General features: G+C 38.2%; 1 protein-coding gene across 5 annotated transcripts in view; it reads left to right on the top strand.

Annotated features, from left to right (window-relative positions):
* Window positions 1-24263, top strand: part of PLAGL1 (PLAG1 like zinc finger 1) — a 100506-nt gene that overhangs the window by 43314 nt on the left and 32929 nt on the right. For all 5 annotated transcript variants that reach the window (XM_059941067.1, XM_059941066.1, XM_059941069.1 and 2 more), the window contains exon 3: window positions 11504-11545. The gene's annotated coding sequence lies outside the window, so the exon portion shown is untranslated. The remainder of the gene's footprint in view (window positions 1-11503; window positions 11546-24263) is intronic.

Raw genomic sequence — 24263 nt, forward strand, 5'->3', positions numbered from 1 at the left:
CCAAGATTTGAGAAAACAGGTCCTTGACTTCTTAACCTGACAGTGGTCATTTTTCTATCTAGTCCCAAGAGGCTTTACTAGCCTTATAGTCTTACTCCTCAGAATTAGTCCAGTGGCACAAGTGGTCTTAACTACTCATTAGAACCTGAAGTCAGTGCACTGTTTTTGAGGCTATGCTTTTTCTTGCCAGGAAATGCTCTTGGCAGGCTATGCTTTTTCATGCCATTTCCTCTGTCTTAAGTGAATTTCCCAAAAATCTTCTAGGCTCTGTTCAGAGAATACTCACTCCACAATCCTACTAGCTAGATAGGAACCCTGTAATTTGTAATCTATAGTCCTTGTTAAATTCTTTCCTTCATCACCAATCTTTATATCTAAATGTCACTTCCAGTTGATCAGGTTCTTAGAGATGGGGTTCCAGTGCTTGCCATGATACTTTGCATACAAAGAGCTATTGCTAAATAGCTACCACTCTTAAATACCTACTATAGTCGAGCTACAATTTTGCAGAGTGTTATTGTCTCTCTTTTAAATTGTGAAGAAACTCAGTATCAAAGAGATTAAGAAACTTGCCCAACACCAGTGTAGTTAGTAAGTGACAAAACTGGTCTGTCTGATTCAAAAGCTCTTGCGATTTCTTGTATGTCATCCCACCTTGGTACTAAAAATAAATAGTTAAATAAAATTATTAAACAGACGTATTTTTGGTAAAACACATTGAAATTGCTTCACTTACATTACCAGTATGCTACTTGGAGTCGTCGTTTCATTGACTAAGTTAATTGCTGTGGACTAACTGATGTACTCCTATTTTCTTTGGATTTTCCTTCCAAGTTTTCATTGATACTAATGAATAAGGTTTGATCATCTAATTTTAGCTTATTTTGGGGGTAAGTGAAATAGAAACTTAAGCACAATTTGTTTTATTTTGAAGAAGAATATTTTGCATTTGCCTAATAACTTTCACTAGGTAAAAATAGTCTGCTTGTCTTTTGTGAAGTACTTTTTCTATTGAGATGTAAAATACATGGGTGTGGGGAGAGCATATAAAGTGTGCCAATCTTAAATAAACAGCTTGATGATTTTTCTAAAAACATATTGCCTGTATAATTACTGCATGAAGATAGACAATATTACATCCATCCAGAAAAAGAAAATTCTCTCATGCACCCCCTAGCCAGTACCTCCCCAGAAGTAACTCTTTTGATTTCCATCACTCTAGATAAGTTTTGCCTATTCTTGAACTTTAAGGGTAACCAAGTAGTATGTACTTCTTCGTGTCTGACTTCTTTCATTCAGCATAATTTTTTTTGAAATTTATCCATGTTGATGCATGTATAGTTTATTCTTTCTTTCTCATATATATTTTTTCTGATTAGCATTCCATTCTATCAATATACCACAATTTGTTTATTCATTCTGTTAATAGATGTGTGGGTGTGTTCTGATTTTGGCTATTATAAATAAAGCTGCTATGAATAGTCATACACAGATGTTTTGGTGGACATTTGTAGTATTTCACTTGGGAACATATGTAAGACTAGAATTAAGTCACAGAACAGCCGTATATTTAGTTTTAGTGAGTTCTGCCGAACAGTTTACCAACAGTGAATGAATAAATGGACACTCCTGGTAGCAGTGAGAGTTACAACTGTAGTTCCACATTTTCACCAGCACTTGATATTATTATTTTTCATATTAAGCCCTCTGGTGGATGTGAGATGCTGTCTCATGGTTTTCATTTGCATTTCCTTCATTATTAATAATGTTGAGCACCTTTTCACATGTATCTTGGCTAATTTGATAAGGTAAAAATAGATATATTTTTTGGAGCAGTACTTGTTTAAGTCTTTCACACATTTTTATTGGGTTGTTTGTCATCTTATTGATTTGTAGGAATTCTTTGTATTCTGGAAAATGTCCTTTGTTGGATGTGTATATTGCAAATAGCTTCTCAGTCTGACTTTTCTGTTTTCTCTTTTAGTGATGTTTTTTCAGGAACAGTTCTTAATCAAATCCAGTTTATCAATTTTTTAAATAGTTACTGTGTTTTGTATCCTGCTTTAGAAATCTTTGTCTATTCCACAGTCATGAAGGTATTCATTTTCCATTCACATTTAGGTCTGTGATCCATTCTATGATCTATCTCACATTTTTGTTATGATGTGAGATAAGGGTCAAGGTTCACTTTTTTTCAGTATAGCTGCCCTTTTAAAATTCAGAGATTATATTACAAAGGAATAAGGGAAGAGTGGATATCGGGGAGAATTGGCTGTCGTTGCCATAGCTTCTATTTGTATGCACTTTGTAAGTGCTTGATATTTGATTAACTCTCAGCTACCTCTAATGGCAGCCTCATAATCATACATATAGGCCTGTGATAGAAGACTTTCCCAGATCTACTTAACAGGAAGAGTACCAAGTAGTGACGGGGTTAGCTGCTTCTTAGTGAGACAAATGTTCGGATCTTGTTAAAGTTCCTCTCAAATTACTAGTGTTTCTTCTTTATATGGCACTGTTGCCATCATAGCAGTTGGGAGGTAATGAAATTCTAAATCAAGAAAATCTAAAGAAAGATGTGGCTCCCCAGGTCTTACAGTAGAGTGGACTATGGTGGGAGGGGGACCAAATGAAACATCTTTTGGTCTTGGTTAGCTCCTAAACATCTCTCATCCTTTATATTTTGGAAAAGAGACTGGAGGTCTAGATGCCAGGTAATTTTACTGTTGGTTACCACTAATGCAGTTAGTAGATGCAGATTTTTCATTTCATAGGAAATATTTAGTATTGCTAGACCTTGAAACGAAAGGTCTCTGTTTGATAATTAAGGCTTGGACCCACCCAGTGTTAAGTGTCCTTCCTTTTTTCATTCCTGGGGGAAAATACTCTGAAATATCCTAGAAGGGTAGGTGTATTAGTTTGCTTGGGCTGCCATAACAAAATACCACAGGTTGGGTGGCTTAAACAACAGAAATGTACTCAGAGTTCTGGAGTCTGGAAGTCCAAGATCAAGGTGCTAGCAAATTTGGTTTCTGATGAGGCTCTCTTCCTGACTTGCAGGTGGCTGCCTTCTTGCTGTGTCTTCACATGGCCTCTCCTCTATGCACTGGGTGTGTGCATGGAGAGAGAGTGGTCTCTGGTGTCTCTTTGTCTTCTACTAAGGTCACCAGTGCTATTGGATTAAGGCTTCATCGTCAACCTCATTTAACCTTAATTATCTTTCTAAAGGCTCTATCTTCAAATACAGTCACATTGGGGGCTTCAACATATGAATATTGGGGGGCACAATTCAGTCCATAACAATGGGTTTTCTAGAAATGCATGCAGCAGTAAAGTATTGGGACTGAATATAAGCTGCTTTAGTGTTCATGCTGCTTTCACTCTCTGCCATATATTTCATAAGAATAACCGGAGTTTTCGTAATGCAATTAGTTTAGTTTAGCTCCTGCTGGAGATTTTGAGAGCTTGTGTGAAGTAGAGCTGTTGTGTTAAATCTATCTGTACTTCTGTGAAGCATGAAGTCAGTGTCATATGTTTTAGGGATAATACCGTGTCACATCAAAGAGATGTTTAAAACTGCAATCTGGAAAATTGTTTTTAAACATCTGGGGAAAGATGTTCATATTCTGAGAGGATGTGATGTAGAACATCATTCACTGTGACGTTTAAAAAATCTACAGTATATAGGAAAATTGTTGATTTTTCTGATACCTTTCTGGGATTATTAAGATAATACAGATCCGTCTTTGGACGTTGTAGATTATAAATTTCACCAGTACACTTTAGGAATTTTTGTTTTGTTTTGTAGTGACTTACCTGTTTCAGTTAATCCCAGTTTTTTTCCCCCACAATGTCGGAGGAGTAGATGATGGAAAGCATTCTAGTTTTAAAGCATAAACATGTTACTCAGATTTTTAAAAATTAGAGTAGATGGTATCTCTGTGTGTGTGTAAAAGAAGGAACGTTTGATTTCCTCTATTAGGTTGGCAATTCAAAATATAATCACCTAAATTCCCTGCCCCCTCTTATGCTTGCTTCAGTTAAAATAAGAAAGAGGAAGAAGAAACTTGTTGGTCCATGAGGTTCCAAGATTTTGAAGAAGATTGATCAAAGGTTGTATATGTTGAAGTCCATGTTTATTCCATGAATCTTATGTTGGAAGCTCTCAGCTGTTTAGAAGCCAGCATCCCTATTTCCTGTAATTGTTTTGACAGGTAGAGAAAGTGATGTAGTCTTTTCCATATCTTGCCTGGGAAGTTATGGAATTACCTGAATTACATATGTGTTGTTTTTCAATTGGAAATGTCAGACTTCACTGGCCAAATAGGATCCAAGACTACATAAAATCTTTGTGGAAGATTTAGGAACAGCTAACGTAGAGCTAATTCTAGTAAAGGCAGTGTCTCACCTCCCTTTTTGGTGCATGGACTGATGTATAATGGTTCCTCCTGAACTGTCACTTTCAGATCCCCGTTTTTAAGTGGGAAATGAAGTGAAGTAAATAGAAAAGTTTTCCAAATGAAAAGGAGATCATAAATCTGTTAAAAGCAGGTGACTGTGGTAAAAACACAGGCAGTATATAGTGGCAATAGTGAGGCATCCTAGAACTAGTAAAAAATCAACATAATAGAAGGAATTTGATATGAGCAGAAATCTACTTTAAAAGGCACAATCTCTTTTTAGATCAGGAGGAAGAACAGGATTTGATAGCTATAGCTTATAAATGCTCTTTACATAATTAAAGAAAGCATGTATCTACTGGATACGTTTTTTTCCACAAGAGATTTGGTGGCATTTTTAACATGACCAAGTGAGAAAGATTTGATAACAGAAAAGACTGTTGGGGGGCCCTCAACATCTATATTGAGATGTAGAGTATGGTAAAGTTGGTTCCTTTGATTGGCAGCATTTGATACCACTGTCCATTAAAATCATTTAACTAACTTATCTTGTTTGGATTACACTAAGGAGCCTTGTGTATCACTCAGGAGAGGCTAGGTTATGCTATAGCACAAATGACTCCAAAAGCTCAATGGTTTAACACAATGAAAAGTATTAGTTTATTGTTTGCCCATGCCACATATCCAAAGTAGATTGGAAAAGGGAAACCTGGAAGACACACTGGAGTCACTGGTCCATAGCAATTTTGAAATCCCTCATGACAGGTATCATGACATGTAGGGGAACAAATATTTCTTAATTAGGGCCTGATTCTACCTTCTTGTTCATTGTTTTAAGAGGCCTGGATTCCTGTAGCTCTCTTTCTTGACCCAAAGAAAGTTATTTTGGGACTGGCTTGCTTCTTTTGGAAATCTTGACCCTTAATCTCATCTTCTTCCTCAGTCATTTTATCCATATAAATGACTTAGTGGATACATTATCTATCATTGCCCTGAGGCAATTTAATTTAAAAAAAAAAGATTTTCCTAGGCTTATGACCTTCGAAGTCTTTAAACTGTTAGTATGGGAGTTGAGAAGTAGTTAGTTCTTTTAATACTGCAAATCTGAAATGTTTGATCCTCCATTCCTCCACTTCTTGAAAACTGGATAGTCCTTTTTTGAGCTCATCTCTTTCTTGAATACCTTGCCAAATGCAGCCAATAACCAGTGCACTCTTCAGTGTTTTGTTTTGTTACCTCTTCTAGGGCTGCAGTTTCATTAGGTAGGTGATCTGCCTCCCAAGGCACCAGAAGCAAATGCTTTACCAAACATACCACTGTATAAAATACGCCACTATCTTTCCAGCTCTTAAGATAATTTTTCTCACTGCTTCCTGACCACAAAACCATGGCCATGTGTTTTAGGTTTTTGCTAGAGAGGCATCCTACTTCTGGTACCAATTTCTATATAGTCAGGATGGGCTAAAGTTACCTGTGCTAATGAGCCATCCCCAAACCTCAGTGGCTTCACAGAAGAACAGTTTATTTTCGTGTTCACACTAAACATCCATTGTGGATCTGTGGGAGACTCTACTCCATCCACACTGTCAGACTTAGGCCTGTGATGCATCACCATCTTGAGCTGTATGCTTTCTGAAATACTTGGTCTTCTCGATTTACATGGTAGGGAAAGATAATATTAAATGGTCTTGTGCCAGTAATTAACTGTTTGTTGGCAGCCCAGAGCTAGTCACACGGCCCTGCCTAACTATAAGTGGGTAGAGAAGTCCAAGCAGGAATATAAACAGAAGGACTGGTACTGTGATGCTAAACAGTTAAAAGTTTTAAGACAGTAAACTAACTATAAAAATATATTCTATCATTCCTTGACAGATTGATCTCAAATGACCTGGAAAACCAGGTTTGAATGTGGAATTCTTAGTCTTGAGATTTCTGCACCTTTAGAACATGGCAGTGTAGGGAGAGCTGGCCCATCTTCTCTTTTCTTCACATTCTTGGCCCAGTTCTACACTATGAAGGGCACACATTTGGTTATGTCCACACCCCTACAAACAGCCACCCCTTGGCCACCTCTTGAGCCTAGTGTGGCACATAGAGTGGCATGATCTGTCCTAAAAAGTAACAGGTTTAGGTGAAAGGACTGTGCAGTCCCTGGTGGCAGGCTTGAAGCTCTTTGAACAAGAATTCCATGGTTCCAGGATCCTGGAGCATAGTCTAAGAGGGGAGTCTGGGCCTGGGTGAGTATGTCCCCTTAGACACTTGGACTTTTCACTGTAGAGGGAAGGGTTTGCTGTGAACCACTCTTGCCTGTGTTTAAGGACAGTGCTGAGCAAGTGTAATATCTGTGTTGCCTAGAAGATGAGACTAAGATATGAATGAGCACGTAAAGCTATACCATTCTTGTGCTTACTAATTTAGCTTCCTAGATAGAGCTAGAAAGGGAAAATGCCCTGATCACCAAAGTTGGGTTGAATGTCTTGACAATTACTATTTTTATTATAAAGTCCTCATTATAATATATAAATCAGTTTCTTATGTGTTTGCTCGTAGCAAATTTATATCAATCCTAGGTTTTCTGACCTTATGGAGGTATTGGGACTATGTCACATCTCTCTGAGTGATGCCCTTACCCTGTTACCATGTAATAGGAACAACTAAGAAACTGTGAGATCTAACCATCATGAAGGGCAGTCAGCCTGGGGAGCAGGATCTGGGTGATCAGATCAAATGTTAGCTCTACTACTTCATAACCGTCCGATATTAGGAAGGTTTCTTTTCTTTCTGAGCCAAAATTTTCTTATTTGTATAAAGGGTATAAACCCACCTATTCTCAGGTTGTTGTGATCAATATAATATACACCAAGTGGCCTACACAGAAAATATTCATAGGTCAAGCAAAGGCTTTTTCTCAGTTAAAATAATGAAAAGTAATGAGGTATTTTAAGGAGTAAATCTTGAGATTTAGTACAGGGAGGGTGACATAAGGAAGGAAAGAGGTGGGGGTCCCTGGAAGATAAAGTCCTTAGTTTAATATCCTGAAAAGAGTGCTTTGGGGCAGCCCTAGGCTTTTGCTTATCTCCAAGGGAAGGTATGTATCTTTACTATCTCAACCTAATAATTTCTCTTGAGCTTCAGTGTCCTGATTTGTTAAATGAGGATAATAGGAATTGCTTTGATGACCTTGATAAGGATCCTTTGATAGAGTGGTGGAGATAAGAGCCAAGGGAATGGGTTGGAAAGTGAATAGGAGGTGAGGAAATGGGGATTATCTGTTTTCAATTCTTTTCTGTGAAGTTAATCTGAGAAAGTTAGTCTGGAAACATAGTGGGAACTGGAGGGCAATGCGAGGTCATTGAAGGTTTTGTTTATTAAAGGTTGGGAAATACCAGAGCATGATTGTGTGTTGGGGAGAAGTACCTCTAGTAGAAAGGGAGAGGATGATAATGGAGAGAAAACTTTGGATGGTGAGGTGGGGTTGACCTTTGGTGCTAGGAAGAGAAATTTGTAGGTTTAGCATTGGGAAGATGAGATGCTCCATCCAGTAACACGCTCTGTCTGTCTCTCTCTCTCTCTTTCTCTCTCTCTTTCTCTCTCTCTCTCTCTCTCTCTCTTTCTCTCTCTCTCTCAGTGAAGCATTAAGTAGGGATGTTAGCAGAGAGATGTATGTACAAGTGTGGGGAGTGGGAGGTCATTTGGAAGAGAGTAGAGAAAGTGGGAAATTAATAAGAGTGGGGGAATGTTCTGGAGTTGTGCAGGCTCTGGAACCCAACTGAGTCTGAGTTGACAGGGTTAGAGTGAAGTCACTCTCCCCAGCTGTGAGACCCCATCTCTGAACCCTTTGTCGCCATTTCTCTTGCAGTAGCCTTTCCATTCCTTTGTTTTTGAGCATTTGTGATATTACCTGAGGCACTCTCCAGTTACACTGAGCTGCCTACTGGGGCTGTCCAAGTTCAGGTCAAGGTACCCGTTATTATTTGGTTAGCTCTCTGATTACAAAATTGTATAGGTTTTGAGTAGTCTACCCAACTTTTCCCCCAGCTCATGCTATTATTGGTGTGAGATTTTGTAGAGAGTGAGGTTGTTCAGAAATGACTAAATTGTCTTTATCTCTATATAAGGTCATTACAATGGACTGAATGTTTATGTCCACACAAAATTTATATGTTGAAATACTAATGCCAAATGTGATGATATTTGAAGGTGGGGCTTCAGGAGGTAATTAGATCATGAGGGTGGAGCCTTCATGAATGAGATTAGTGCCTTTATGAGAAGAGGCCAGAGAACTAGCCAGCTGTTTTTCCTGACACGTGAGAGTACGATGAGAATTCAGCAGTCTGCAACGTTGAAGAGGGTTCTTACCTGAACCCAAGCATACTGGCATTCTTCTCAAACTCACTTGGAACATTCATCGAGATGGACCACATTCTGGGCCATAAAACACATCTTAACAAAGTTAAAAGGATAGAAATCATATGATATCTGCTCTCAGACCACAATGGAATTAGAGTCAATAATAGAAAGACAACTGGAAAGTTCTCAAAATACATGGAGATTAAACAACATACTTACAAATAATACATAGGTCAAAAAAAATCTTAGGAGAAATTTAAAAATATTTTGAACTAAATGAAAATGAAAACACAACTTATCAAAATGTGTTGGACACAGAGAAAGCAGTGCTTAGAAGGAAATGTATAGCATTGAATGCATATGCTAGGAAGGAAGAATCAATCTATGTTTCCATCTTAGGAAACTAGATAAAGAAAAGCAAACTAAATCTAAGGTATGGAGAAGAAAAGAAGTAATAAGAATTGGAGCAGAAATCAATGAAATTGAGAATAGGAAATCAATAGAGAAAAGCAAGGACACAAAAATTGGTTTTATTGAAGAGATCAATAAAATTGATAAGCCTCTAATGAGGCTAACTAAGAAGAGAAGAGGGAGGGTACAAATTACTCATATCAGAAATGAAGGGACATCACTTCGGATCCCTTGGACATTAAAAGGATAATAAAGGAATACAATGAACTACTCAGTGCCCACAAATTTGATAACCTGGATGAAATGGACCAACTCTTTAAAAGACAATCTGCTAAAACACAGAAGAAGAAATAGACAATTGAAGAGGATTTCTCAATTCAAGAATTCAGGTAAATAATTACCTTCCAAAATAGAAAGCACCAGGCCCAGATGGTTTTACTGGTGAATTCTGCCAAACATTTAAGGAAGAAATTATGCCAGTTCTCTATAATCACTTTCAAAGGATAGAAGGAGAGGGAATACTTTTTAACTCATTCAATGAGGCTAGCCTTACCTCAGTAGCAAAACCAATAAGCAATTACAGCAGCATTGTAGGATACAAGTTCATTATACAAAAGTCGGTTGCTTTCCTATATACCAGCAATGAACAAGTGGAATTTGAAATTAAAAACACCTTCCTGGGACTTCCCTGGTGGTCCAGTGTGTAAGACTCTGTGCTCCCAATGCGGGGGGCCTGAGTTCGATCCCTGGTCGGGGAACTAGATCCTGCATGCATGCTGCAACTAAGAAGTCCGCGTACTGCAACTAAAGATCCTGCATGCTGCAACTAAGACCCGGCACAGCCAAAATAAATTTAAAAAACAAACAACAACGAAAAAAAACACCTTCCCATCATTTTTACTGTGAACCTAAAACTGCTCTAAAAAATAAAATATTTTAAAATAAATATTAAAAATATGAAATCTATGAGTTCAGTCACTACTTTAGCTTACCTTTTACCTTTTGATTTTTGAAGTGAGTAGTCTATGTTAAGGTAACGAGGAACAAACATCCTTTCAGAGAATTTGTTCCTTAAACTGAAACTTACTCTTTAATGCAGAAAAATAGAATTCCTTATTCATGATTTGACATTCAACTACACAGTAGACTCTTTTTTTTTTTTTTTTTTTTTTAAATTTATTTATTTATTTATGGCTGTGTTGGGTCTTCGTTTCTGTGCAAGGGCTTTCTCTAGTTGTGGCAAGTGGGGGCCACTCTTCATCGCGGTGCACGGGCCTCTCACTATCGCGGCCTTTCTTGTTGCGGAGCACAGGCTCCAGACGCGCAGGCTCAGTAGTTGTGGCTCACGGGCCCAGTTGCTCCGTGGCATGTGGGATCTTCCCAGACCAGGGCTCGAACCCGTGTCCCCTGCATTGGCAGGCAGATTCTCAACCACTGCGCCACCAGGGAAGCCCCACAGTAGACTCTTAACACACAGTGAGTAAGATACTTATTGTTCACAAATGGATGTTATTATTTTAGTGTTAAAAATAGATATACAAGGGGTTAGGGACAGAAGGAGGTTGTGGGAAAGGAGGTGGGTGTACTTATGAAAGGATGACATGAGGAATCCTTGTGGTGTTCAGTATCTTGGCTGTCGGGGGATCTGTGAGCCTGCAGGTGATAAAATTCTATAGAAGTAAACATAAACACACAAATAAAATGAAACTGGGAAAAATCTCAAAAGACCAATATAGGGCTTCCCTGGTGGTGCAGTGGCTAAGAATCCACCTGCCAGTGCAGGGGACACGGGTTCGAGCCCTGGTCTGGGAAGATCCCATATGCCACGGAGCAACTAAGCCCGTGCACCACGACTGCTGAGCCTGTGCTCTAGGGCCTGTGAGCCACAACTGCTGAGCCCGTGTGCTACAACTGCTGAAGGCCACATGCTGCAACTTCTGAAGCCTGTGTGCCTAGAGCCTGTGCTCTGCAACAAGAGAAACCACTGCAATGAGAAGCCTGCGCACCACAATGAAGAGTAGCCCCTGCTCGCTGCAACTAGAGAAAGCCTGCACGCAACAGCAAAGACCCAATGCAGCCAAAAATAAATAAATAAATAAATTTATTTTAAAAAGACCAGTATATTGTATAATATATATGATATATATATACACACATATACTGATTGTGACATTGCACTTCAGTTTTGTGAAATATTACCACTGGGGAAACTGAGTAAAGGATACTAAAGATCTCTCTTAAAACTTCATGTGAATCTGCAGTTATCTCAGTGAAGTTACAATTAAAAATGCACACACAACTACTATATAAAACTAATATATAATTTTTATTTTTGTTTTTAGGTTTTTCCCGCCTGATTGACAACATAGTCATCATTGGCTTTTGTAAGTTGATATTTTAATTTCTTTATCCTTCACCTTGTATATTTTCTAATTACATGAGAATGTTTTTATAGAGAACCTGAACAAAAATTAGAGCAAAACCTTTTTTTTATTTGGTTCTTATATTATTTTAAAGATAGTCTCACTTTTTCTCATGCCATTAGGTGATAGTTATTTTGAGAAAGTTTGAATTACACATCTTGGGCTAGGGCCATCTGTTTCTTTGGAGTGACTTCCTATCAGGGTTATGATTAGCAGGAGCAAAGTGCTATCTGTGGAGCTGAGGTGGCACATACATCCATCCTGTTGGACATCACAGTCTTCACCTAGAACATCCTGTGGCAGATGGTAAGAGGGACACAACATCCTGGGAGAAAGCCACTAATGTGAATGGTTTGACTAATGAGGTATAACAAATTCTGTTTCGTTTATCTGTGAAAATCTGGCAATGAGATGAAATGAAGGGAGAATTGCAGATTGAGAGAATTTAGCTTTATTCTCATTTTATCATTTGGAGTAGCTATATTTCTGTTCTGTAACTTTTTCTTGTAGCATATTGAAGAAAAATTTAGATCTCCTGTTTCATGGTAGTTTTTTTAACTCAGTGAAATCTAAACATTTGGAATAGATTTGAACAAACATTTTTAACCTGGGAAATGAATTATCCCCTCTATCACTGAAAACATTTACAGTATAAATGGCTAATCCTCTCCACTCCAACCAAACTTTCTTCTTCCTTAAGTCTTCCTCATCTCAGTAAATGGCAACTGCATTCCTCCAGTTGCTCAGATAGTCTCTGTGGCACCATCATCCTCTCTTCTTTCTGTCATCCCCTATACACCCAGCTGTCAGGAAATACTGTCAGCTCTGCCTTAAATATATCTAGAAGATGACTGCTTTTCACCATGTATTCGACTACCATACTGGTCAAAGCCTTCGTCTTTTTATTAAAATAGCCTCCTAACTTGTTTCCCTGCTTTTACACTTTCTCCCCTATAACCCATTCTCCAAATGGCAGACAGATAAATTATTTAAACTCTTAAGTCTGATCATGTTACTTTTCTGCTCCAGTGACTCCGGTGCCTCTCTTCACAGAGGCTTATCAACTTGTACATGATATGGGCCCCCATTACCTCTGATCTAACCTAACCTTTTACTGCTTCCCCCTCACTCACTGCTTTAGCCATACCAATATTCTTGTTCCTACATTGGGGTTTTGCAATTACTGTTCCCACAAATAGCCACATGACTTGCTTCCTTACCTCCTTTAAATCTTTGCAAAATTGTCATCTCCGCATCCAGGCCTTCCCTGACTACCTTATTTCAAATTACCACTGTTTCTCCCTGCCTTACACTACCAGCACTTCCTATCGCTACAGTACTTTATTTATTATTTTTAAAATAAATTTATTTATTTTTATTTATTTTTTTGGCTGCGTTGGGTCTTTGTTCCTGCGTGCGGGCTTTCTCTAGTTGCGGCGAGTGGGGGCTACTCTTCCTTGTGGTGTGCGGGCTTCTCCTTGCAGTGGCTTCTCGTGGCAGAGCACAGGCTCTAGGCACGCAGGCGTCAGTAGTGGCACGTGGGCTCAGTAGTTGTGGCTCGCGGGCTCTAGAGCGCAGGGTCGGTAGTTGTGGTGCACGGGCTTAGTTGCTCCGCAACATGTGGGATCTTCCCAGACCAGGGCTCGAACCCATGTCCCCTGCATTGGCAGGTGGATTCTTAACCACTGCACCACCGGGGAAGTCCCAGTACTTTATTTTTTTAACCACCTTCTGATATATTTTACTTGTCTGTCTCCCTTTCACTTGAAGATGAACTCTACGAGAGTAATAATTTTTGTGTGTTTTGTTTACAAAGATGGGAAAGTGGGATAGGGAAAATGGATTGTATAGCGGTTACTGACTTTGCCTAATACAACCTTCTCTTGTTGCCTCGTGACCACAGAGATAGGTAAGTGAAAACAGCAACTAAAATCTCAATCATCTGTATATTTCTAAGGATTACTGGGAGAAAAACTAGGTTTGAAATTTCTTCTAAGAATATACTTCATTTTCTTTTCAGTGCTTGTTTGATTAGAAGTTCTTTGATAAAAATGAGTAGATATTGATACTTTTAGTAAATGATTCCTAATACCATTTTGTTACTGAAGATTTAGAGTGTTCTATCAGAATTTAGTTCCAGAAGTGTGTGTTTTTTTTTTTTTTTTTTTTAAAGCCTGGTGTCTGTAGGCTATCTTTTTTTTTTTTTTTAAATTAATTAATTAATTTATTTATGGCTGTGTTGGGTCTTCGTTTCTGTGCGAGGGCTTTCTCTAGTTGCGGCAAGCGGGGGCCACTCTTCATTGTGGTGCGCGGGCCTCTCACTCTCGCGGCCTCTCTTGTTGCGGAGCACAGGCTCCAGACGCGCAGGCTCAGTAGTTGTGGCTCACGGGCCCAGTTGCTCCGCGGCATGTGGGATCTTCCCAGACCAGGGCTCGAACCTGTGTCCCCTGCATTGGCAGGCAGATTCTCAACCACTGCGCCACCAGGGAAGCCCCCAGAAGTGTGCTTTTTAAGAGCTATAAATTAAGAGCAGACAGAATGGTGGATAGCCCAAGTTTTAGAACCAAGTGTAGCCTGGCTTGAATTATGGCTGTGATTCCAATAAGTACACTATAAGCAAGTTAATGAGGCTTTCTTAGCCACAGTTTGTCTTTTATAAAATTGAAATAATAATAGTTGTGAGGCTTATGAGGATTAATTGAGGTGATAGACCTGGCCATTAGCAACATTCAGTAACTAGTAATCCTTTAATCTGATATTGCTCAGTTTTATAAGCTTGAGATACTAGTAATAAATTATTTTACAGTTTACTTTGTAGAGAAGATAGTCTTTTATAATTTATGTCATTACATATAGTAAATTTTGAAAAAATTACGTATATTTTACAGAAGAGAAAATGACTAGGAGACATGAGCTGCTCTGTAATGTGACCCCAGAAAATTTTTTGCATTTTTTGTAATCGCTACACTTTAGCAATGTGGAGAGGATGAAATGAGATAGTGTAGATTTGTCACTACTTATTTGTAAATATAAAACATTAATGCAAATGTAAGGAATTGGAATATCATACTGAGAGAACTTCTACCATGACTTTCAGTCATGAGGTAGTAACAGGAACTGGATTTATTATCCTGCCTTAGCAAAACAAACAAACAAAACCTCATAAAATGTATGAAACAAAGGTTTTTAGACATTGGGTGACAAGTGGCATAAGACAGTTAACCCTGAGATAAAGGAAACAAATGATGTGCCCAAGGCCACAGTGTAAGAGGGGAACCCAAACACAGCCCCCGGTAGTCACCCTGAATTGAGGTGATAAAGCTGGCAATTCAGGGAGGTTGAAGCAGCTACAATTTGCAGGACAGAGGACCAGAGAGAATAGAGCTCTGGAGATCTTCAGAGGGTTCCCTTGGAGTCTTCAGCTGAGTGCTGATTAGTGCATGCTTACGAGAGAACTACCCAAGGCTTGGAGAAAAACCATTGGGAAGGGAAAGTTAGCTCATGTAGGGCTGGGAAGTGTGCATCCCCACCATTCAGAGTAGAAAAACTTTGTAATACAAGTGGTATTAGATGGAGTGCTCAGAAGGTATTGCCTCAGTGGTGAGGCAAAATTAGCCCTAGACTAAAGGCTGCCCTGATCCTACCTAAAAAATCTTAAAAGTGGGAATTCCCTTGTGGTCCAGTGACTAGGACACGGGTTTTCATTGCTGTGGACCTGGCTCGATCCCTGATTGGGGAACTGAGATACCACAAGCTGCACTGTGTGGCCAAAAAAACAAAACAAAACAAATCTTAAAAGTAAGCCATTAAAAGAGGAATCATAAAAGTTTTTTAGTAAAGAGCCAGATGGAAAATACTTTAGGCTTTACAGGCAATATGACCTCTGCTGCATCTACTTAGCTCTGCCATTGTAATGTTAAAGCAGTCATAGACAATATGTAAATGAATGGGAGTGGCTGTGTTCTAATAAAACTTTATTTACATAAATAGACTCTGGGCCAAATTTGGCTCGTGGACTATAATTTGCAGACTTCTGGTTTACAGGGTCAAACTGTGGGACTTCCTTGGCAGTCCAGTGGTTAAGACTCCACACTTCCATTGCAGGGGGCACGGGTTAGACCCTGCATGCCGCATGGCGTGGACAAAAAATTAAAATAGAAAAGAAAAGGGTCGAATTGTTTCTAGTCGCTTAACTCCAACTCAGAACAAAGCTCAAGAATATATAAAGAAACACAAAATATCCACCACCTAACAAGGTAAAGTACACAATGTCTAGCATTCAATCAAAATTTACCAGATATGCAAAGAAACAGGAAAATTCAGTAGTAAAAGAAAATTCAATCAATAAAAATAGACTCAGAAATGAAGGATTTAATAAAGATATTAATAAACAAATTTAATACAGATTTTATTTAAGTAATTTAATAAGATTTTAATAAATAACAGTCACTAAATGAAGATATTAAAAACATTAGTATAACCAAGTTTTATATGTTCAAGATAATAGAGGAAGCATAAATTTGTTAAGAAAAGACATGAAAGCTATAAAACGACCCAAATTGATCTTCTAGAGACAACATAAACATCTGAGATGAAAAATACACTGGATAGGATTCACAGCGGACTAGACACTGCAGAAGGAACAATTGCATGAACTTGAAGACACAGCAATAGAAATTATACAAAATAAAAGACACAAAAATCCTGGGGAAAAAAGCCCATCAGTGAGCTGTGGGATAACTTTAAACAGCCAAAAATATTGTGTAATTAGAGTCTCCAAAGGAGGGAGGAAACAGAAAAAATTTTTTTTAAATAACGGCTGAAAATTTGCTAAATTTAATGAAAACCATAAGCCCACAAATCTCAGAAGCTCAATGAAAAGCTAGCAATTACCAAAAAAAAAAAAAAAGAAGAAGAAAATTACACCAAGGCACAACATAATCAGATAATTTAAAACCAGTGATAACGAGAAAGATTTTAAAATGGAGAATGAAGAAACTATAAATTTAGAGGAACAAAGAACAACAGCAGACTTTTCATCAAAAGCAAAGCAAGCCAGAAGACAGTGGAGCAATGTCTTTAAAGTAATGAAAGAAAAAGCTGTTAACCTAGAAATCTATAGCTAATGAAAATATTTTTCAAAAAAAATAGTGAAATAAAGACATTTTCACACATTCAAAAGCTTAAAGAGTTAATCACCGTTAGACCCACACTACAAGAAATGTTAAAGTCCTCAGGAAGAAAGAAAATAATACCAAATGGAAATAAAGAGCACCAGAAATGGTAAGCACCTGGGTAAATGTATAAGGTTTTGCTTTTTAAAATTTAAATCTTTTTAAAAAGGTAATCGTTTAATCAAAAATAGTAATAGTGGAGTTGGGGTTTATAACATATAAAAGGTGTGACAATAATTGCACAAAGGTCAGGAGAGGAAAAATTGAAATATAATATTAAAGTTTTTTTACCATATGTGAAGAAGTACAATATCCCTTAAAGGGATATTGTAGTAAGTTAAGGATATAGCCATAAACCCTAAATCAACACTAAAGCATAAAAAAATAGTCATAAGCCAAAGGAGATAAATCAGAAAAAAAAAAAAATTAGTTCAAAAGAAGGCAGGGAAAAAGAGAAAAGGGAATGGAGAACAGGTGGGACAAATACAAAAAAAAAAAAGCAAGATGCTACATTTCAACCTAACCATATCAATAATCACATTAGTATAAATGATCTAAATACTCTCATTAAAAGGCAAAGAATATCAGATTAGGTTCAAAAAAGAAAAACCAACAAGGATTAACTCTGTGCTGCCTTCAAAAATAGTGCATAACATATATATAAAGACACAAATAGGTTACAAGCTAAAGGATGGAAAATAATATACACTTCAGCACTAATTTTTTAAAAAGCCTGCGGACTTCCATGGTGACTCAGTGGTTAAGAACCCACCTGCCAATGCAGGGGACACAGGTTCAATCCCTGGTCTGGGAAAATCCCACATGCTGCGGAGCAACTAAGCCTGTGCGCCACTACTACTGAGCCTGAGCTCTAGAGCCCGTGTGCCACAACTACTGAGCCCGTGTGCTGCAACTACTGCAGCCTGCACACCTAGAGCCCGTGCTCCGCAACAAGAGAAGCCACTGCAAAGAGAAGCCCATGCACTGCAATGAAGAGTAGCTCCCACTCGCTGCAACTAGAGGAAGCCTGCATGCAGCAACGAAGACCCAACACAGCCAAAAAAAAAAAAAAAAGCCTGGAGTGGGGGCTTCCTTGGTGGTCCAGTGGTAAAGAACCTGCCTTGCAATGCAGGGGATGTGGGTTCAATCCCTGGTCGGGGAACTAAGATCCCACATGCCATGGGGCAACTAAGCCCGTGCACCACAACTACTGAGCTCGCGTGCCTCAATGAGAGAGTCCATGTGCTGCAAACTACAGAGCCCACGTGCTGTGGACCCCATGTGTCACAACTACAGAGCCCATGAGCCCTGGAAGCCTGCGTGCCACAGCGAAAGATCCCTTATGCCTCAACAAAGATCCTGCATGCCGCAACTAAGACCCGATGCAGCCAAAAAAAATACAAGAAAATAAATAAGTAAGTTAAAAAAAAAAAAAAAAGCCTGGAATGGCTATATTAATATCAGACAAAGTAGAAATTAGAGCAAAGAATATTGCCAGGGAGAAAGAGGGTTCTTTCATAATGATAAAGTGGTAAATTCATCAAAAAAAAGTCATCTTAAATGTTTATGCACTTAATAACAGGGTTTCAGTATATACAAGGAGAAATAGACACATCCACAAATATAGTCAGATTTCAGTACCCTCTCTCAACAGATACATCAAGTAGATAACAAACCAATAAAGATATAGAAGGCTAAAACAGCACTATCAACCAGCTTGAACTAATTGACAGTTATAGAACACTCTACCCAACAAAAGCAGAATACACATTCTTTTCAAGCATGCCCAGAACTTTATCAAGATAGACCATATTCTGGGTAAAAAAAACAAGACAATTAATTTAAAAGGGTTTAAATCATACAAAGAATGTTCTCTGACCATAATGGAATTAAATCAGAACAGAAAGGTATCTGGAAAAATATCTTAAACTGAACAACACACTTCTCAATAACCCAGGGGCACATTCTAGGCCATACAGAACACATTACATTTCAAAGAATGCCAGTCATACGAAATACATTCTCAGACTACAGTGGAAATAAAATGGAAATTAATAACAAAAAGATAGTGTAAAAATTCTCAAATATTTGGAAATTAACACACTTCTAAATAATGCCTGCTGCATCAAAGAAGTCTCACGAAAAATTTAAAAATACTTTAAAGTGAAAATATAGTCTATAAAAATGTGTGGGATACAGCTAAAATAGTGCTTGGAAGGGAATTTATAGCATTAAATGTTTATATTAGAAAAAAAACTAAAATCAATAACTGAAGTTTCCACCTTATGAAACTAGAGAAGAGCAAATTAAACTTAAAGCAAGCAGAAGAAAGTAAATAATAAAAATTAGAGAAGTCAACAAAATTGAAAATAGGAAAATGATAAAGAAAAACCAACAAAATGAAAAGCTGGTTTCTTTGAACAAGATTAATAAAATGATAAACCTATAGTGAGGCTAACCAAGGAAAAAAGAGAGAAGACATAAATTACCAGTACCAGGAAGGAAAGAGGAGCCATGACTACTGACCTCATGGATTTTACAGGGCTAATGAGAGAATACTACAATCTCTGCCCACAAATTTGAGAACTTAGATGAAATGGACCAATTCCTAGAAGGATACAAACTACCAAAACTCCCTTAGGGAGAAATAGATTACCTGAACAGCTCTATATCTATTTAAGACATCAAATTAATAGTATATGTTAAAAACAAACAAACAATACCACCACCACCACCACCAAAAACCTTCCAAAAAAGAAAACACCCAGGCCCAAATGGTCACACTGGTGAATTTTACCAAATAACCCATGAGATATAAATGAAAAGGGTAATTGGAAGTATTTTCAACTGAATGGAAATGAAACATATTTCCAAATAATTAGGATGCAACTATAGCAGTGCTTAGAGGGAAACTTATAGCACTAGGTATCTATATTAGGAAAGAACAGTCTCAAATTAATGGCTCAAGGTAAGGGATTGTTAAAATTGCTTTCAAATATCTGAATGTCTTTTGTTAAAAACTATGTTTCATATTGTTGGAGAAGACAATTAGAGGTGGTTATAAAAAGGCAATTCTTAGCCCTTCATAAGAAAGAAATAACCATCAAACTTCCACAGCTATGGACTGAGTTTCTTTAGTGAGACATGCTTCCTTAGACATTCTTAAGAGTTCTTCCCAACTATTAATTTCTGAGATAAATGGTAGTGAAGGAAAAAAAAATTTCTCAGTGTTATTAGGCTGTAGATAAACAAGCACATTTAAACTGATGTGTTATATAGTAGGTAATGCAATGTAAGAATGAGCAGTAATTTTTAAAAATCACAGAACTATAGAATTAGAAGGAGCCTTAAGTGGTGTTGAGTCAAACAACAGTGGCCTCAATTCCCTGCCTTTTTAAATATCAAAACGTTGGATAAAAAAAATTTTTTAAGGGGGATCCATTGAAGTTTGCAGATCAGCAAAAGCAGTGAAGGACAACTAAATCACTGAATGACATATTCAGAATTCAGAGAAATTCCCATGAAGCTCAAGAACAATCAAGAATATTCTAGACATGCTTGTGTACTAGGTAAAAGTTGGATAAATGCCATCTACTTTCCAAAGCCTTTTCTGGCTCTCCAAGACTTACTGGCCTGTCTCTGTCTTCCCATAGTATTTTGTACACTCTGCACTGTAGCATCTACATACCATCATCTATCAATAAGGGGTCATGAAAAATGAGACAAGGAGTTAAAAAGTAAGGTTTGCCGTTTATCACTGGCAGTCTTTTCTTGTGCTAGAAAGTTAATCCATGTTCTCCTAGTGAGTAGCATGAGGGTCAAATGAAGTAAGACATGTATTAGTTCTTTGAAAACTTTAACGCACTAGCTACATAAAACAAATATTCCTATTAGGTATTTTTCTCTTCATGTGGCAATAGTCTGTGAATTTCTGCCTAACACCAATACATTTCTACTTAAAATGGTTAAACGGCAAGAAGTAAAACTGATTGTACAGAAAAACAATATTGCTGCTTTATAGCAACCACGGACTTGCCTCAGGTTTTTTTTTTTTTTTTTTTAAGACAGTTCAATTAGTGTTTCTGTTTTGTATAGTAGCTTATCTTTTATGACAGTTTGATCTTGGTTTATTACTTGGCCCCATAAAATCCTAGACTTGAGTGTTAAATTTTTAGTGCTAGAGGAAATCATGTAATCTAGAGGCTGAAAGTTAAATTTTGTGTCTTTTTATTGAAAAGGAAGCATTTTCCCCCTTTTAACAAGTTTTGTATTGGTTTGATTTTCAACATCAATGATAATAGCTACCATTATTGAGCATTTCTTATATGCTAACACTGCTCTAGGTGCTTTACACAGGTTATCTAATTCTGTCCTTTGCAAGCCCTATGAAAGAAGGTATTATTCCTTTTTTACAGATGAGGAAGCCGAGGTTCTGGAAATATTGTTAATTGCTTAATTTACAAAACTACTAAAAGGTGACACTAAAATTTGAATGTGAACCTGACACCAGAGTCCATACTCTTAAACACTGCCTCCTTGAATGAGCGGTACAGTGCATTGGGCTTAGAAATAGATTCTGATTACTTATTTAATACAATTATGGAGAACGTCAGTGAATAATTACATGCAGAGGTGGTAGCTAGGGGCAAAGGAAACAGCATGGGATTTAGAAACAATATTTAAAGTTGTGACTCATATACTTACTTGTTCTGTGACTTTGGCAAATCAATTTATTACCTCTCTTGAGGCTTTTCTCCTCATTCAAAAATAGAAATTCATAAAACCACCTATCTCAGATGGTTATGGTGAAGATCAAATTGATGTTTCTAAGTGCTTTGTAAATGCTTTTGAAAAGTATATAAGTGAATTGATGAGTGTATGTCGTCATTTGCCATAGCCTTTCTTCAAGTAGTAAATTTTCTGAGTGCTTTTAAAAAAATGATTTGATTTATAGAAATGTAGTGTTTCCAAAGCAGCTCTATTGAATTAGAGTGATCTATTATAGAAGGAGGTTCTACTCATAAGACCAGCTTTCTTCAATGAAGTACATCGTTTTTGAGGAACGATTATTTCACAATACTTCGTAAAGGAATTCTTCACGGATGTTTCTGTCTCCATTTTGGAAGAGTAGGGAGACACAGAGGCCAAAGTGAATCAGTGCCAGAGTCAGCTTTGAGGTTCCTAATATAACTGTCACACTGAGCCTACCAAGAATTCCGCTACCTTTCCTGTGCAGTTGGGAGTTCTGTATTTTCTAAGTTTATTTCTGTCCCAGTTTGAGAAAAGTGAAAGTCTTTACCTTGAGGACTGTTCAGTACCCTATACAAAATGGCATCTTTGGCAGTCAAATGAATAATCAATGAATGGACCCCCCCCAGGTCAGTCCCGAAGCTCCTAAGATGGGCACGTGGGAAGGTTGTGTTCTGTGTCATGGAGTGAGTTCTCCATACCTTTCATTCCAGTATTGTTTATTTTCTTTTTGGTTTAGGAATTTTGAAACTTAACCCATCTATTCCCATGTTTACTCAGGATTAGCAGCAGAAATGGAGGGGAGCACAATGAAATGAGTGCATTTTGTTACGGGCTGTCGTGAACGTGGTGTCAAAGCAGCAGCTCGGAATTCAGTGGAGACTTTGGAAATCTTTTAATTCTGTGTGTTCAGTGTGGGTAACCAATCAGGATAATCCACTTTCTTTCCTAGTCCCTCTGGTTCTCCCCTCCCCCTCGCTAACCCTCTTCACTCACATGCGCGTGCGCGCGCGCACGCGCGCGCGCGCGCGCACACACACCTCATTCACCCACAGACTGTCATTTAAGAGCTTGGATTACCAGTTTCGGTGATTACCTAGCTCACATCAAAAAGCTAACTGTTCTATCTCTGTTCGTGTTTGTGTTTTGCAAACAGAATTTATGCAAACGGAGTCTCTCTTTGGGTCTCGTGGCCTTCGCTGGAGATGAGGCCTGAGGGAAGCCCCAGGAGTTACAGCTCTCAGTTCATCATACGGTAGTAGTTTACTGGGTGTGAACCAAGAAGGGCAGTGCGTGTAGCCGACCTCCTATCATCAGCAGAACCATTAGGTTGAGAATAGTGTCCCAGTGGTTTAGGTATGGTGACACGAAAGAAATTGCAGATTAAGTGAGACCATCGCTTGTGGGATTGCAGGGTGGAGAAAGAAAGGGAGAGTGAGCGGGCCTAGTTTATTTATGGAATGTCGGGGGGCCATCGTGGCTCAGCGGGCCCTAGAAGCGGAGGACTTCCCTCAGCGCTTGTTTTCTCCCTCTGACCTTGGATGAACTAGCGAGCAGTATATTATGCCGGGTGATTGTGCTGGTTTGTCATGGTTAGCATTCTGGACTGTCACTGGAATGTAGGAAACGGATGAATTTGAATTGAACCATGAGGTGGTCTGCCGGCCCTCTCCTTGTCTCGAGGAAACCTGTCGCTGTTTGTCTGGGCCTGGCCTAATGAAAGCAATGGAGGGAAAGAGAGGTGGGCCTTTGATCTCTTTGTTGCAGCTGCTCCCTGGGAACTCACTGAAATCAATGCCCTGTTTTCCTGAAGGAATGAATGGCTCTGCCTAACTAGCTTTGTGAAGCCGTGGGGGAATTCACTGCCTCTGTTTATTGACAGCTGAAAAGGAGCACATGGGGTGGAATGGACCTTCTTGTGAAAACCAGGCACAGGGAAAATTAGACCTCAATTTAACACAGAGGAATTTGGAAATTCACCCCAAAGGAGACGTGGTTTCTCATGCTTACATTAGAATTACTCAAGTTTGGGGCTAGTGTGTAATGAACAATGGAGGTTCTGTCACAACTGTGTTATAAGTAGGAATATGATATGCATAATAAATGATGTTAAGTAGAAGTTGATTCAATACCCTCCTTATTTTTTTAAACACAGAAGTAGAGAAAGACAAATATTAACCATGATATAATCAGGTGATTCTTTTATTTTTGCTTTAAGAAGAAGAGAAAAAAATTGAAACTTATTTTAAGCATTGTTAATATGCTATTACTAAGTCTCTAGAATGTGTCTTTCATTCATTTATGTTTCAAAACATCTTTGAACTTTGTATCTAAGTTTCATTCACGTTAGCTGTTTGTGCTGTTCTGGATTGTGTGTGTTGAGTGGAAGTACTACAAATCACATTTATTTTTAAAAATGTTTATTCTTGGGATAACTGGAAGTCTGTGTCAAGCATAAATGAAACTGGCTTGTAGATCAATTTAGCACTTGCGATGAGAACAGTTCATAAATCCTAAAATTACTGCCTTACTTTTGACAACACAGTAAAGAAAAAGTCGAGTTTATCACAAGGAAACATCACCATACCTTCTTTTATCTCTCCCCTCACTTGCTTGATTTCCCAGGAAGAATTTATAGCTTTTTCCTCTGGCCCTCAGCCCTTTGTGCACACCTCTATTATAACACTTAACACATTGCCCTGTAGCTCTTTGTTTAGCTGTATTCTTTTAGCTGGAAGTAAAGCAGCTGTGTCGTA

Source organism: Balaenoptera ricei, chromosome 12 (assembly GCF_028023285.1).
Source record: "Balaenoptera ricei isolate mBalRic1 chromosome 12, mBalRic1.hap2, whole genome shotgun sequence".
In the NCBI taxonomy this organism is placed as follows: domain Eukaryota; kingdom Metazoa; phylum Chordata; class Mammalia; order Artiodactyla; family Balaenopteridae; genus Balaenoptera; species Balaenoptera ricei.